This window comes from Plecotus auritus (assembly GCF_963455305.1).
Source record: "Plecotus auritus genome assembly, chromosome: 6".
In the NCBI taxonomy this organism is placed as follows: Eukaryota; Metazoa; Chordata; class Mammalia; order Chiroptera; family Vespertilionidae; genus Plecotus; species Plecotus auritus.
The window spans coordinates 94,535,431-94,552,315 of record NC_137773.1 but is presented as its reverse complement, the minus strand read 5'-3'; the positions used below and the strand labels follow the sequence as shown (position 1 = coordinate 94,552,315).

Here is a 16,885-nt window from a genome sequence, read left to right as displayed (position 1 = left end):
ATTGATGTCTTAAGAAAAATTTCTTCTCAAATGACATATATCATTATAAGTAATTTGTTCTGTTTTGTAGGTAGAATAGTAATAAGTGGTATTACTCATGTAGAAAAACTGCACTTGGCTACCTAATCCATTGTATAATTTCATTCCATAAAATCTTAAACCTCAGTTTTCACCACGTGTCCCTCATTCTCTGTACTTTGGTACCTTAACTGCTCTTCCTGATATTATAGATTTTATCATTGTTCCCTATAAGTCTCTGTCTATTAATAGTGATGCAATAGGATAGGAATGCCTGGGAACTGGCCTGGTTCCTACTAGTTGTTCCTCAGACCAGAGTCAATGTCCTGCGTGGATGGACTCTTGTGGTCCTTACTATAATTACAATAACCATCATGGAACTATGAAAACTTAAGGTTTATTACTCACAGGTCCTGTATGCCCAAAAGCCACACAGGAAGCTGTGTGTATGCATGTGTGTATGTGTGTGAAAGAGAGAGAGAGAAATGGGCTTGGGCTGAAGGACTCTGCCTGTATTGGGGACCAAGGGCAGGATGGCTATGGTTTTGTGGGTTTGATTTTTGAAATGTATCTTTATTATTGAAAGTGTTACAGATGTCCTTTTCTCCCTCCATTGACCACACTCCCTCCTCTCCCGAAACTCCCCATCCCGGGCCTTGCCCCACTATTATCTGTGTCCATGGGTTATTCATATATCCATATAAGTTCTTTGGTGAATTTCGCCTTCCCTTCCCTTCCCTCTGAAGATCCACAGTCTGTTGCATGCTTCCATGTCTCTGGATCTATTTTGTTTGGCACTTTATTTTGTTCAAGAATTTCTCTGACTGAGTTATTTCATTTAGCATAATACTCTCCAGGCACCTCCATGCTATCTCAAAGGTAAGAGATCCCTTTTTTTTTCCAACTGCATAGTATTCCGTTGTATAAATGTACCATTGTTGTTGTTGTTTTTATCCATTCTTCAATGGATGGGCACCTGGGCTGTCTCCAGATCTTAGCTATTGTAAATAACACTGCTATGAACATAGAGGTACTTATTCTTTCTGATTAGTGTTTCAGACATCTTAGGTGATATTCCTAGAAGTGGGATCACTAGGTCAAATGGCAGTTCCATTTTTTTTTTTTTGAGGAAACTCCACACTGTTTTCCACAGTGGCTGTACCAGTCTGCATTCTGACCAGCAGTGCATGAGGGTTCCCTTTTCTCCACATCCTTACAAGGACTTGTTGTTAGTTGATTTATTGTTAGTAGCCATTATGGCAGGTGTGAGGAGGCACCTCATTTTGGTTTAATTTGCATCTCTCTGATGATTAATGACATTGAGGATTTTTTCATATGACTCTTGACCATTTGTGCATCCTTGTTTGGAGAAGTATCTATTTAGGTCTTCCACCCATTTTCTGATTGGGCTGTTTGTCTTCCTTTTGTTGAGTTGTATGAATACTTTTTATATTTTAGGTTTGCTTTGTATTTGAAACCTAGCAGCAGGAATTAAGGGAGTGGAAGGAAAAGCAGGGTCATTCATATGGTCAGTTGTCTAGGTTACTCAGAGTTTTCAAAAGTGGAATTTTATAACATGTTAATTCTTGTATAAATATCACACAAATTCTATGTGTGTAATTCCATAAGAACTTTGCTCCCTAGATATATCTATTGTCTAATGTGAAGTTCCTCCCTTTTCTTGTTTTGAAAATATTTATAATTAAAAATAAAATTCCATATATTAATTATTCCAAAATAAAATCATTAAATTTAAAATAAAAGGGAAACTTCATGAGTAAAGGCAACATGAGTGCTTAGGTAGTAGCTTTGTAATGCATCTGGCAATATGATTGTTTGTGATGGATGTATTTGAAACAAAAGCTTAGTCAAACATGCTACTATACTTTATACCTAATTTCCAGGTTTCAATGTTGTATTTAGCTGAGCATCCAGAAAAACTACCACAGTGACTGGCAAAAATGGATTATCAAATATCTCTCTCCCAGTGGAACCTACTTGGAAACATACATGAGAGTTTCAGATACAGGAAGAGCAGTGAGGTAGTGTATGTATGACATTCTGAGCTAAAGATGAGGTAAAGCTCCTGAGGCTTCAGAAGGGAGGAAGGACATTGCAGGACAATGAGAAGAGCAGATGTTCAGTAATTAGAAATTTGCCATGCCCCATATATAGGTCATAAATGTTATCTCTGATGATAACTCCTATTATAAGAAAGACCCAAAACTTAAATTCTTTAAGGGAGAGGTAAAAGTTTCCCTTGGACTCTCAGGGTCTCAGTTGCCTACAGCTCAAAAATAATCGAAGTACATGTTTTGGGGTGACTCATTCTGAACTCTTACAATAGTGACCTAGTTTCATTCTTTTGCCTGTGGTTGTCCAGTTTTTCCAGCACAGTTTATTGGAGATACTATCCTTTCCTCATTTAACATTCTTGGTTCCTTTCTCCCAAATTAAGGACCATATGTGTGTGGGTTTATTTCTTGGCCCTCTAATCTTTTCAGTTGATCTATGTGTCTGTTTTTATACCAGTATATTTATACCATTATATTTCTTTCATTACTATCTATAAAGAGTAAGATGCAAATTGACCATACCTTCACAACGCCCACCAGCCAATCAGGAGTGAGTACACAAATTAACACAACAAAGATGGTGGGTTAATTTGCATACACAGGTGCTGAGAGGCCTGGGGCGGGGGCGGGGGGATGCTTGCATTGTCACCATGGCAACAACACAGGTGTTCTGCACCACCCCAGCCACTCCGGGTCTCTGGGAAATGTGGTAAGGTGTAAAGGCGGCTCAGAGCCTGAGTGAAAAGGCAGCTCATGCCAGGGGAAAGAAGGCCCATTCTTGCATGAATCTTCATGCATCGGGCCTCTAGTAGCTTTATAATATAGTTTGAAATCAGGGAATGGGTTGTCTCCAGCTTTGTTTTGCTTTCTCAGAATTGCTTTGGTTAATCAGGGTTTTATGCGGTTTCACACAAATTTTAGGTTTGTTCTATTTTTGTGACAAAATGACTCTTCAGCCCTCAGGTGTTAAGACAGTGGAATTCTATTTCTAAATGCTACTGACTGATACATATAAAGTGCCTCACATCCAGCTAGGTTGAGATCTTGCTGGTCTCATAACTGGTCAAGGTGGCCATAGTAGGGGCTAATCAGTTGCCCCAGGTTTGGATCTGCCTCTGAATGTGCTTGCATAATTGGTGGAATGATATCTTAGAAATAAGAACACTTTTTCATGCACTGCTATAGCAGCAGCAGACGAATGAATACTGATTAGGAAAGCAGACTCTGGAGCTAAGTAGCCTGTGTTTGGGCCCCAGTTTCAGCACTTACTAGATGTGTTACCTTGGGCAATTTGCTTAACCTTCAGGTTCCTTAATTTTCTCAATTTTACTTAATAAAGTTATTGTGCCAGTTAGTGATTTTCATGTATCAGATTGCCTCACTGCTCCATAACTTAAAGTATGTAAGTAGGGATGACTGGGTAGATCTGGTCTCTGTTATGCTTTTGGTCAGGGCAGTGGCTCAGCTGACATTGGATGAGTCTCTCACACAGTTTTGCATTGACTGGTGATAGGCTTGTCTAGTGGCTTCAGCTGGCATACTGGGGCTGGAGGCTTATTCCAGATGGTCTGTGGCCATGGCTGTATTCCAAAAGACATATGTGTGCAAGGCTCAGAATTAGCCCAACGTCACTTCTGCCACATTATCCTGGTCAAAGAAACCCATAAGATTCAAGTGGTGGGCAAACAAACTCAATTTGTTATAGGGGGTGAAGGTCATATTGCAAAGTGAGAGAATACAAGGAGTCCATTGACAGGGGTCATTGATGCAATCAATCCCCATCATTGTTAATCTATTCTATTAGCTTCCTTGGTAAAGGCATTTGTGTTGAAATTTCACATTAAGTGGAAGAAAAAAAAAAATCTAAAGTCAGTTTGGTGATTCTGCTCCATTAGCAGATCTTGTGAATTCCCAATTTCATAAAATTGAAACCAAGCCAGAATCCCTTCTCAAACAAAGGTCCTACCCACAATGTCTCATTTGCAAGGAAACAGACCTGAGTACCTTTTCCTTATATTCACCAAAGTAACTTTTTCAGACATAAATTAGGGTCTTGTGGCACTAGTCCCCGCTCTGGAATCTGTGATAACATAGTGACATATACCTTGAGTTGGTTTTATAAGAACTAAAATGTTCCACCAGGTAGAAAACCAGTGACTCTAATGGACCACAGTCACATAAACCCCAGACTAGCTGATATTGGATGACTGATGATCACAATTCCTAAAGTATATCATTGTAACATCAACTCCAGCCAATCAGAAGTTGGAGTTGATGTTACAATGAGCTGATCACATGAGCTGATCACCCACTGAAGACCCCAAACCCCAATTTCACCCTTTAAAACCAACTGCCAGTAAAAGAACCAGGAGTTCAAGTTTTGAGCACTAGCTTTCCCATTCTCCTTGCACAGTGTTACCAATAAGGTGAATCTAATCTCTCCACTACAAATATCATGTTCACTATGTGTGACTCACCTGGTGCCTGGTGGACAAACTCTTGAGTTACAGAAGTAAATGTGGTTCTGACTTTGAGGTCTTTGTGTGTTAATGTAGGAAATGTAATTCGTTACTAAAATTAAGGTCAACCTTCTCCGTTACTTCGTCGTATCTAAATTTCTAAATTATTTTAGTTTCATATTAATTTAATCTTTCATTCTGTAATTTCTATTGTCACCAAGTTTCTTTAAAATTTTCTTTCAACATTAAAGGTGAGAATATTAGTGTGTCTGTGTTATGTCTTTGTGTGTTGTGTTTATTTGAAAGAAAATCACATACAATGTACATACATGTATATGTACATACAATTCCTACCTATGGAAGAGTTATTAGACATACTCTATGTTTAAAAAACATTTTATTTATTTCTACCAATATCTACTGGAATTAGGTTTATTATTCCACATCACCAGCAGAAATAAGGAAACAGAGGATCGGGCTAATTACATTTTTTACAATTATATAACAAACATATTATAGCTTTTATGTTGTTTTGAGTTATGTATATGAACCTGTGCAGTATGTACTCTTAATTTTTGCATAACTCCTTTAACTCAGAAATATTACTGTTAACTATGTTCAGTTTATTTTATATTACTATACTCCAATGAATTATTTAAAAAATTTCTTTGAACCAATAAACAGGTTCAACAATGATACAAAATAAATGTATAATAATCATTTGCATCTATATGAACAGTTAGAAGAGATATTAAAAGAACAATTCAATTTCTAATTGCATCAAAAAGAATTAAATACCTAGAATTAAACTATAAAACATTGCTAAAAATATTGAAAAAGGCACAAGTAAATGGAGAGATATTCTGTATTTATGGATATTCTGTGTTTAATATTGTTAATGTCCATACTATTGTTAAAGAGAAAACCGCAGGCCCAAAATGGCATCACTCCAGTGACAAACCCATGATGCTAAATCTAAATTTTATACTGGATTTAATGGAAGTTTCCACCTCTCCAAGAAACTTAATTTTAATCAAGCAGCGTTGGTTTCTGGTCAAGCACCAGTAAGGTAATCTGTCACGTGGGTCCTCCCCATCCCCCTCAGAAAGAAGAGGGAATCTGTATGATAGAAATCCTTCCTCTACTCTTTCCCCGAATAAAAGATGTCATGGCCCCCAAATAATGCTTTTTTTCTGTTTTTAATAACTCCTTTCCCCTCCCTTTCTCCTATAAAAACCTTCTATTTTGTACATTGCCTCTGAGCTCCCCTTTAGTTGCCAGATAGGAACTTTTACCTCTCCCTTAAAGAATTTAAATTTTGAGTCTTGCCAATAGTAAGAGTTATCATCAGAGATAACATTTTGTGACCTATATCTAGGGCAGGGCAAATTTCTAATTACTGAGCATCTTTTCTTCTTACTGTCCTACAATGTCCTTCCTCCCTTCTGTAGCTCCAGGTGCTTTACCTCATCTTCAGCTCAGAATGTCATATAAACGGTACCTCACTGTCTCTTTCTGTCTCTGAGCCTCTCATGTATGCTTCCAAGTAGATTCCACTGGGAGATAGATATTTGGTAATCACGTTTTGCCAGTAACTATGGTAGTTCATGATTATTCCCTATAAGTCTCAGTCTATTGATAGTGATGCAATAGGGTAGGAAAGCCTGGGCACTGGCTTGGGTCTTACTATGTTTTTCTGAGACCAATCCCTATGTGACTAGATGGACACTTATGGTCCTTATTATAATTGCCACAATTGGACCCTCAGCTAAATAAGACAATAAAACCTGGAAATTATGTATGAAATACAGGAGCATTTTTGTAGCACAAGTACCTGACTAAGCTGTTTTTCAAGGACATCCATCTCAGATAATCATATTGCCAGATGTATGACAGTGCCACTACATAAACACTCGTGCTGCCGCCACCCACGAAGTTCACCTTTTATGTTTAATTTGACTTGGAACTTGAAATATATGCAATTTTATTTTTAATGAGAAGCAATTTCAATACAAGCAAAGGAAGGAAGTTCACATTAAACAATGAATATATCTGGGAAGCAAATATTATTTGGAATTAAACACAGAATTTTTGTGATTTTTACGCAAGATTAACATATTATGAAATTCCCCTTGTAGAAAACCCTGAGTAACCTAGATAACGGACCACAGGGTGAGTCTGCTTTTCCTTCCCCTGTCCTATTGCCAACTCTCCAATGTGGTATTTGGGCATGCTGGACCTGTGAGTAATAAAACTTACATGTTCATAGCTCCATGATGGTTGTTGACATCATAAGGACCATAAGGATCCATCTAGTCACAACATTGACTCTGATCTGAGGAACAAGTTGTAGGACCCAGGCCAGTGCCTAGGCATTCCTATCCTATTGCATCACTATCAATAGACTGAGACTTATAGGGAACAATCATAAAGTCTAGCAGGGGTCCTCAAACTTTTTATTTATTTTTTTTTTTCAAATTTTTATTAAGGTATTATATGTGTACATATCTTACCATTGCCCCCCCCCCCACCCCACTCCCATACCTGCCCTCACCCCCCAATGTTTTGCATCCGTTGGTTACTCTTATATGCATGCATACAAGTCCTTCAGTTGATCTCTTATTTCCCCCACCTCTCCCTAACCTTACCGCTGTAATTAGACACTCTGTTTGATGCTTTACTGCCTCTGTAACTATCTTTTGGTTCATCAGTTTATAATGTTTTTCATTATCCCTAAATGAGTGAGATCATGTGGTATTTTTCTTTCATTGACTGGCTTATTTCACTTAGCATAATGTTCTCTAATTCCATCCAGGTGTCTACAAATGGTAGTAATTCCTTCTTTTTTATGGCAGCATAGTATTCCATTGTGTAGATGTACCATAGTTTTCTGATCCAGTCATCTGCTGATGGGCACCTAGGCTGTTTCCAAATCTTAGCTATTGTAAATTGTGCTGCTATGAACATAGGGGTGCATATATCCTTTCTGATTGGTGTTTCTGGTTTCTTAGGATATATTCCTAGGAGTGGGATTACTGGGTCAAATGGGAGTTCCATTTTCAGTTTTTTGAGGAAACTCCATACTGTTCTCCACAGTGGCTGCACCAGTCTGCATTCCCACCAGCAGTGCACGAGGGTTCCTTTTTCTCCGCATCCTCGCCAACACTTGTCGTTTGTTGATTTGTTGATGATAGCCATTCTGACAGGTGTGAGATGGTATCGCATTGTCGTTTTGATTTGCATCTCTCGGATAATAAGTGACTTTGAGCATGTTTTCATGTGTCTCTTGGCCTTCCTTCTGTCTTCTTTCGAAAAGATTCTATTTAGGTCCATTGCCCATTTTTTTATTGGATCATTTATCTTCCTTTTATTAAGTTGTATAAGCTGCCTGTAGATGTTGGAAATTAAACCTTTATCAGTGATACCATTTGCAAATATGTTCTCCCATACAGTGGGGTTTCTTGTTGTTTTGTTGATGGTTTCTTTTGCTGTGCAAAAACTTTTTATTTTGATGTAGTCCCATTTGTTTATTTTCTCTTTGGCTTCCATTGCCCTAGGGGCAGTATCACTGAAAAAGTTCTTTTGGCATATGTCTGAGATTTTGCTGCCTGTGGATTCCTCTAGTATTTTTATGGTTTCCCGTCTTATATTTAAGTCCTGTATCCATTTTGAGTTTATTTTTGTGTATGGTGTAAGTTGGTGATCTAGTTTCATTTTTTTGCATGTATCTGTCCAATTTTCCCAACACCATTTATTGAAGAGACTGTCTTGACTCCATTGTATGCTCATGCCTCCTTTGTCAAATATTAATTGCGCATATTGGTTTGGGTCGATATCTGGATTCTCTATTCTATTCCATTGATCTATATGTCTGTTCTTGTGCCAGTACCAGGCTGTTTTGAGAACAGTGGCTTTGTAATACAGCTTGAAATCTGGTATTGAGATCCCTCCTACTTTATTCTTCTTTCTCAGGATTGCTGTGGCTATTCGGGGTCTTTTTTTATTCCAGATGAATTTTTGGAGAGTTCTTTCTAGGTCTGTGAAATATGCTGTTGGTATTTTAATGGGGAGTGCATTGAATCTATAGATTGCTTTGGGTAGTATGGACATTTTGATGATGTTGATTCTACCAATCCATGAACATGGTATGTTCTTCCATCTGTTTACATCTTCCTCTATCTCTTTTTTCAGGGTCCTGTAGTTTTCTGCATATAGGTCTTTTACCTCCTTGGTTAGGTTTATTCCTAAGTATCTTAATTTTTTTGGTGCGATGGAAAATGGGATTGCTTTTTTAGTCTCTCTTTCTGTAAGTTCACTGTTGGTGTATAGAAATGCCATAGATTTCTTGGCGTTAATTTTGTATCCTGCTACCTTGCCGAATTCATTTATTAAGTCTGTTAGTTTTTTGATAGAGTCTTTCGGGTTTTTTATGTACAATATCATGTCATCTGCAAATAGGGACAGCTTTACTTCTTCTTTTCCAATTTGGATGCCTTTTATTTCTTCTTCTTGTCTAATTGCAATGGCTAATACTTCCAGTACTATGTCAAACAGGAGTGGTGAGAGTGGGCATCCCTGTCTTGTTCCTGTTCTTAGGGGAAATGGTTTTAGTTTTTGCCCATTGAGTATGATGTTAGCTGTGGGTTTATCATATATAGCTTTTATTATGTTGAGGTATGATCCTTCTATTCCCACCTTGTTGAGAGTTTTTATCAAGAAAGGGTGTTGGATTTTGTCAAATGCTTTTTCTGCATCAATTGATATGACTATGTGATTTTTATCTTTCAATTTGTTTATGTGATGTATCACATTTATTGATTTTCGGATATTGAACCATCCTTGCATTCCTGGGATAAACCCTACTTGGTCATGGTGTATGATCTTTCTGATGTACTGCTGGATCCGATTTGCTAGAATTTTGTTGAGGATTTTGGCATCTACATTCATGAGGGATATTGGCCTGTAATTCTCTTTCATTGTGTTGTCTTTATCTGGTTTTGGTATTAGGGTGATGCTGGCTTCATAGAAGGAGCTTGGAAGTGTTCCTTCCTCTTGAATTTTTTGGAATAGTCTGAGGAGGATAGGTTTTAGTTCTTCCTTGAATGTTTGGTAAAACTCTCCTGTGAAGCCGTCTGGCCCCGGGCTTTTGTTTGCTGGAAGCTCTTTGATGACTGCTTCAATTTCTTCCATAGTTACTGGCATATTGAGCTGTTTAGATTCTTCCTGATTGAGTTTTGGAAGGTTATATTTTTCTAGGAATATGTCCATTTCCTCCAGGTTGTCCAGTTTGTTGGAATAGAGTTGTTCGTAGTATTTTTTAACAATCCTTTGTATTTCGGCGGGATCTGTTGTTATTTCACCTCTTTCATTTCTGATTTTGTTTATTTGGGTCCTCTCTCTTTGCTTCTTGGTGAGCCTGGCTAGAGGTTCATCAATCTTGTTTATCCTTTCAAAGAACCAGCTCTTGGTTTTGTTGATCTTTTGTATTGTTTCTTTGGTCTCTATGTCGTTTATCTGTGCTCTGATCTTTATTATTTCCTTCCTTCTGCTTACACTGGGCTTTTCTTGTTGCTCTTTTTCTAACTCTTTGAGTTGTTGGGTTAGGTAATTTATTACCCCTGTTTCTTGTTTTTTGCAGTAGGCTTGTAGAGCTATGAACTTCCCTCTCAAGACTGCTTTCGCTGTGTCCCATAGATTTTGGATTGTAGTGTTTTCATTGTCATTTGTTGTCATGATGTTTTTTATTTCTTCTTTGATTTCTCTGGTAACCCAGTCATGGTTTAATAGCATGCTGTTTAGTCTCCATGTGTTTGATTTCTTTGGGTTGTTTTTATTGTAGTTGATTTCCAGTTTTATGCCACTGTGGTCTGAGAAGATGCTTGATATGATTTCTATCTTCTTGAATTTGAAGAGACTTTGCCTATGTCCCAACATATGGTCTATCTTTGAAAATGACCCATGTGCACTTGAGAAGAATGTATATTCTGTGGCTTTGGGGTGAAATGTTCTGAAGATGTCAATTAATTCCATCTGGTCTAGTGAGTCATTTAGGATTGATGTTTCTTTGCTGATTTTTTGTTTAGAGGATTTGTCCAATGGTGATAGTGGGGTATTGAAGTCTCCTACTATGATTGTATTGCTGTCAATCTCTCCCTTGATATCCTCCAGGAGTTTTTTTATGTATTTGGGTGCTCCTGTATTGGGTGCATATATGTTTACCAGAGTTATTTCTTCTTGTTGGATTGCTCCCTTTAGTATTATGAAGTGGCCTTCCTTATCTCTTGTTATGTCCTTCAGTTTGAGATCTAATTTGTCAGATATAAGTATTGCTACCCCAGCTTTTTTTTCAGTTCCATTTGCCTGGAAAACCTTTTTCCATCCCTTCACCCTCAGTCTGTGTGCGTCTTTTTTTCTGAGGTGGGTTTCTTGTAGACAGCAGATATATGGGTCATGTTTTCTTATCCAATCCATTACCCTATGTCTTTTGATTGGGGCATTTAATCCGTTTACATTTAAAGTTATTATTGATAGGTACTTGTTTGTCGCCATTCCTATTCTTTACACCTGTGTTCCTTCTTCGCTTCCTATTTCTTTTTTTTTTTTTTACAGCAGACCCTTTAGTATTTCTTGCATTGCTGGTTTGGTGGTAATAAATTCCCTTAGTCCTTTTTTGTCTGTGAAGCTCCTGATTTCACCTTCAATTTTGATTGACAGCCTTGCTGGGTACAGTATTCTTGGATTCAGACCCTTCCTTTGCATGACTTTGTATATTTCATTCCATTCCCTTCTGGCCTGATGAGTTTCTGTTGAGAAATCAGTTGCTAGTCTGATGGGGGTTCCTTTGTATGTAACTTTCTGTCTCTCTCTGGCCACTTTTAAGATTCTTACTTTGTCGTTGGTGTTTGCCAATTTAATTATAATGTGCCTTGGCGTCGGTCTTTTGGGGTTCATTTTGCTTGGGACTCTGTGAGCTTCTTGGATTTGTGTGGGTTTTTTCTTCTCTATATCAGGGAAATTTTCTGTCATTATTTCTTCAAATAGGTTTTCTATTCCTTGCTCAGCTTCCTTTCCTTCTGGAACCCCTATTATGCGGATGTTGTTTTGTTTTGTGTTGTCCCAAAGTTCCCTTAGGCTCTCCTCCTGCCTTTTAATTTTTTTTTCTAGAAGTTGCTCTACTTGGGTATTTTTTCCCATCTTGTCTTCTAGCTCACTGATGCGGTCCTCTGCTTCTTCTAGTCTACTCTTGATGCTTTCTATTGAGTTCTTTACAGCAGCGATGTCATTTTTCATTTCTTCTTGGTTCTTCTTCATTTCCTCTTGGTTCTTGCTCATATTGTCAAATTTGTCTTCCATTCTTTTCAGCCACCTTATGACCATTTCTCTGAATTCTTTTTCTGGAAGGTTGCTTGCTTCCATTTCGTTTACTTCCTTTTCTGGTGATGCCTGCTTTTCTTTCATATGCGGGCTGTGTCTTTGTCTCCCCATGGTCTCTCTTCTCTGGGTGTCTGGTTATGTAGTTCTCTCTCTCCTGCGTCGATTTAAAGGCACAAAATACAGCACTACCAGGTACAACACACAAGGCACTGAACAGAAATGTATTCACGATATTAATAACCTCCAATAAAGGTGACCACCAGAGAGAGAAAGGCAAATTAGGGGATAGTAGAGAAAGAAGAAGAGGAAAAAGAAAGAAAGAAGAAGAAGAAGAAAAAGGGGTGTCAAAATGAAATTGGGAAAAGGGAAAAAAAGAAGAAAAAAAAGTAAGAGAGACAAGAATGAGACTAAGAGAGAAAGGGAAACAGACTATATATATTGGGGATAAAACTCCAATAGAACAATCACTTATCCCAGCAAATGCCAGCAACAAGTACCTGGGGATTAATACAAACTACAACACCAACTAATATTGAGTGAGGCAAGGGAAAACAGAAGCACTAAACAAACAAAAAAATAAACAAAAGAAGAATAAGCAAAACAATCTCACAAAAAAGCATAAAAATTCGATATAATCTACATTCAAACGAACAAAAACAAAAGGACAGAGAGAAAAACAATTTTTTGGATAGTTAAGACAGCGAAGAGAGAGGTGTGTATGGACTTGGAGCAGGGGATTGGAGATTAGATATATAAGTAGGGTGAAATTTTAAAAGGGGGTAAACAGAAAGTATAGGGAAAATCTAAAGCAGGAAAGGGGTAAGATAAACAGGACACTGAAAAGGGAAAAGTGAGGAAGAGAGTGATGGCATAAAGGTAGATTTGAGATAGAGTAAAATGATGCTAAAGGAAAGATAAAAATAGAATGTAGAACATTAATCCCAAAACAAAATGAAGAGAAAATAAAATGACACTTAAAAAAAAAAAAAAAGACAAAATAGCAGTAGTAATAATACGGATTGAAAATAAAAATGTAATAATTAAAAAGGTAAAATCAAGTGAGGAAAAAAATTAGTTTCTTGAGTAAAAGATGCAAAAAATGAAAATAAAAAAATAAAAAATAATAATAAAATGTGGAGTAGTGAAGGTCATTCACTTCCTCTGTTGTTCTGTTTGGCACGCCTGTTTCTCAGTCCGGACAGTATTGCAGTTCCCTGCGTTCCACTGCTCTTCAGTGATGTAAGCCAGTCCTGATTTTAAGCAGGCGGTGTGTCTTAATTCGTATTCCTTTATTTTTGATTACACAAGAGTCAATTTGTGATTCAGCCCCTGGGTGGCAGTGTTTCTGGATTGACTTCCGGGTTTATCTATGGCCTCTCTAGGGAGTGTTAGAGCCTTCTTTCCCCGGTTTGTGGGAGTGGGCTGCCTCAGAGCTGGCTCTCCGATGGTCACTCCCCGCTCCGATCCCCAGGTTCCAGAAAAACAACTTTCCCCTGCAGTCTCCCAGGGTGTCCCCAACTGGGTGATCCTATGAATTGGGCTTAGTAATCAGAAGCAAGAATTTCAAGAGGAAAAAGCCCAAGTGTGCGCACTCCGTGGCTGCGCGTAAGTCTAGCACACCCCTGAAATTCTTAGGGTGTCCCTGCACTTCAGATCAAAATGGGTTGCTTTTTAGAGAGCCCTTCTGTTAGCAGCTCTGAGGACCCCCTTCCACATTCACAGATCACGCCAGCCCCAGCAGCCACCGATTTTTCTAGGCACAGACTTCCCTGGTCCTCCAGCTCCCGCAAAACGTGCGTTCCTCTCTCGCGCTGGGACCAGAGACCTCACCTTATCCTAGGCGAAATCTGACCTTTCCGTGGTGGAGTGTAGAGCTCCTCTGAACCCGTGTGTTTGCGCCAATTGGGGAGCGTTGTTCTGGGGCTCGCAGCTGTTCCGTGGGTGCCGCCGTTGTGGATTCTCAGGCTTCCGATAAGCTCCACTTTCCGGTTCCAGATGGCGGCGACTCCGCGTCCAAGCCCGCAGCTCCGGGAGGGGACCCACCCGCAGTGGGAGCTGCCAGGTCAGGGGAACCCCGTCTAGCAGTCTCCCACCTTCTTCTGGAGTTCAGCTGCCCCCCAACTTGCCAACAAACACTCCTAGTGCGACCCTCAGCTGTTCTTTCTTTCTTCTCCGGGACAAGGCTCGGAACACGTCTGTCTATTCCGCCGCCATTTTTCTCCCGGTCCTCAAACTTTTTAAATGGGGGCCTGTTCACTGTCCCTCAGACTGTTGGAGGGCTGGACTATCGTTTTTTAAAAAAAACTATGAACAAATTCCTATGCGCACTCGGGCCCGGGACGAGTCGACTGCTAAGCAGGACAGGCAGCGGCACCGGGCGGGCCGGATAAATGTCCTCGGCGGGCCGCATGTGGCCCGCGGGCCGTAGTTTGAGGACCCCTGTCAGTATCAGGAAGATCAGTTAAGGTACCGATGTTCAAAGAATGAGGTACACATGGTGAACACAGAACGAATTACATACAATGATATAAGTCATTTGAGAAGAAATTATTGTTAAGACATCAATGTTGCCAGTGAATTAAATGTAAACTTACAAATATTTCTGATCAAGGTCGGAAAAAACTTTGTGAAGATAAAAAAAAAAGACAAAGGGAATAACTGTCTATATAACAGACAAAGCAAAAAGCTTAATAAAATGGTTACTTAAATTGTATAGAAGAGTTGAAACAAATGAAGGAAATTCGCAGACAGAATACAAGGAACAAATCTGAAAACTACAATCTGATGAAAGAATCTCAATTTCTGGTTTCTTGGAGCATTTTTTTCTACCCCAGGATGGTTGTCCCTTTTGTACCTGCCATCATATAGAATCTTCTCAGGGCCCTCTTTATGTCTTTGTTTCTCAGACTGTAGATGAAGGGGTTCAGCATGGGTGTGACCACAGCATACATCACTGAGGCTGCTGCATTTGAGTGTGAGCTGTGGGTAGCAGCAGAGCTGAGATACACTCCTAGGACTGTACCATAAAATAAGGAGACAACTGAGAGGTGAGATGCACACGTGGAAAATGCCTTATTCTTCTGCTGCGCTGATGGGATTCCACAAATGGAGGACATTATTTTAGAATAAGAGTAAATGATACCAACGAGGGGACCAGCACCTAGTAGCATAGCTGCAAAATAAATTACCATGTTATTAAGGTGTTAGAACAGGCAAGTTGGAAAACCTGTTGGATTTCACAAAAACAGTGGGCGATTTCAAAGTCTGTACAAAAGGACAGCTGCAATAACATTATGCTTTGTAATAGGGAATTCAGGGCACTCATGATCCAGGACACCAGAACCAGCAGTCCACAGAGCCGGGGGTTCATGATGACCATGTAGTGCAGGGGGTGGCAGATGGTTACAAAGCGGTCATAGGCCATCCTCGTCAAGAGGATGTCATCCAACCCTGCAAATAGTATGAAAAAATACATCTGGGTGATGCAACCTTTACAGGTGATGACTCTGCTCTGTGTCAGGATGTTCACCAGCATCTTTGGGACGGTGGTGGAGGTGATACAGATGTCTACCAAGGACAGGTTGGAGAGGAAGAAGTACATGGATGTATGGAGGTGGGAGTCTGAGCTGACAGCCAAGATGATGAGCGGGTTTCCCAATACAGTAGTCAGGTATATGGAGATGAAAAGCCCAAATATGAGGGGCTGCAGTGCTGGTTCCTCTGAAAATCCCAGAAGAAGAATTTCTGAAATTGGGGTATCATTGCCTCGTCCCATGTGGTGTAGGTGACTTGTAGGAAAGAAAAAATAGCACAATCATTTTTTAAACAATTGGCTATTACTAACACAATTGAAATGCTACAATTATATTTTGCAGTAAAGTGATCAATTTCTATTTTTTGAACATATCATCCCCTTTAAGACACACACCCCAACCCATGACATCTCTGATTAGAAATTTCTGTCCTCCTCAGATCTTTTCCCCAAGGTGGCCATGGACTACACATGTTTTTTTTGTTGTTGTTGTTGTTCCTTCATTTGTTTTAAAATCTTTATTATTGAGAGTATTAAAGATGTCCTCCCTTTTTAACTCCATTACCCCCTTTACCCAGTTCCCACTCAACCGCAGGCCTTCACCATCCTATTGTCTGTGTCCATAGGTAATGCATATATGCATATAAGTTCTTTGGTTAATCTCTTCTGTATTCTCCCCCTTCCCTCTGATATTCATCAGTCTGTTCCATGTTTCCATGCCTCTGGTTCTATTTTATTCATCAGTTTATTTTGTTCATTAGATTCCTTGTTCATTTACCTTGATTTTTAGTTTCAAGTACTGAGATATGTTTTTATTGGCATTCTATTCTTCAAATTTTCTATCTTTTTCTTATCCTCCTTTTCTTCCTCCCCCTCCTCTTTGTCCTCCTCCCTCCCTCTCTTCCTCATTCTTCTTTTCCTTCCTTCTCTTTTTCTTCTTCTTTATAATACCCATCAACATTTCCTGTAATACTGTTTTGGTGGTGATGAACTCCTTTAGCTTTTTCTTGTATGTGAAGCTCTTTATTTGACCTTCAATTCTAAATGGTGGCTTGGCTGGGTAGAGTATTCTTGGTTGTAGGTCCTTGATATTCATCACTAAATATTTCTTACTACTCCCTACTGGCCTGCAACGTTTCTGTTGAAAAATCAGCTGAGAGTCCTATGGGTGCTCCCTGGTAGGTAACTAACTGCTTTTCTCTTAATGCTTTTAAGATTCTCTCTTTGTCTTTTTCTAAAATATGTATTTTCATTGATTTCAGAGAGGAAGGGAGAAGGAGAGAGAGATAAGAACATCAATGATGAGAGAGGATCATTGATCGGCTGCCTCTCGCACACCCCTTACTGGGGATCAAGCCCGCACCCCAGAAATGTGTCCTTGACCCTTCAGTCCCAGGTCCATGTTCTATCCACAGAGCCAAACTGGT

The 16,885-nt window shown here is 39.2% G+C and overlaps 1 protein-coding gene and 1 pseudogene across 2 annotated transcripts in view; both read right to left on the bottom strand.

Annotated features, from left to right (window-relative positions):
- Positions 1-16,885, bottom strand: part of LOC308251761 (olfactory receptor 7A10-like) — a gene marked incomplete at both ends in the record, with an annotated part of 299,707 nt that overhangs the window by 8,011 nt on the left and 274,811 nt on the right. The gene's annotated exons all lie outside the window — the stretch shown is intronic.
- LOC308250609 (olfactory receptor 7A17-like) overlaps positions 14,752-16,885 on the bottom strand; it is a 31,201-nt pseudogene continuing 29,067 nt past the window's right edge. The window contains exon 3 of the transcript in view: positions 14,752-15,552. The product of the transcript in view is annotated as an olfactory receptor 7A17-like (transcript). The remainder of the gene's footprint in view (positions 15,553-16,885) is intronic.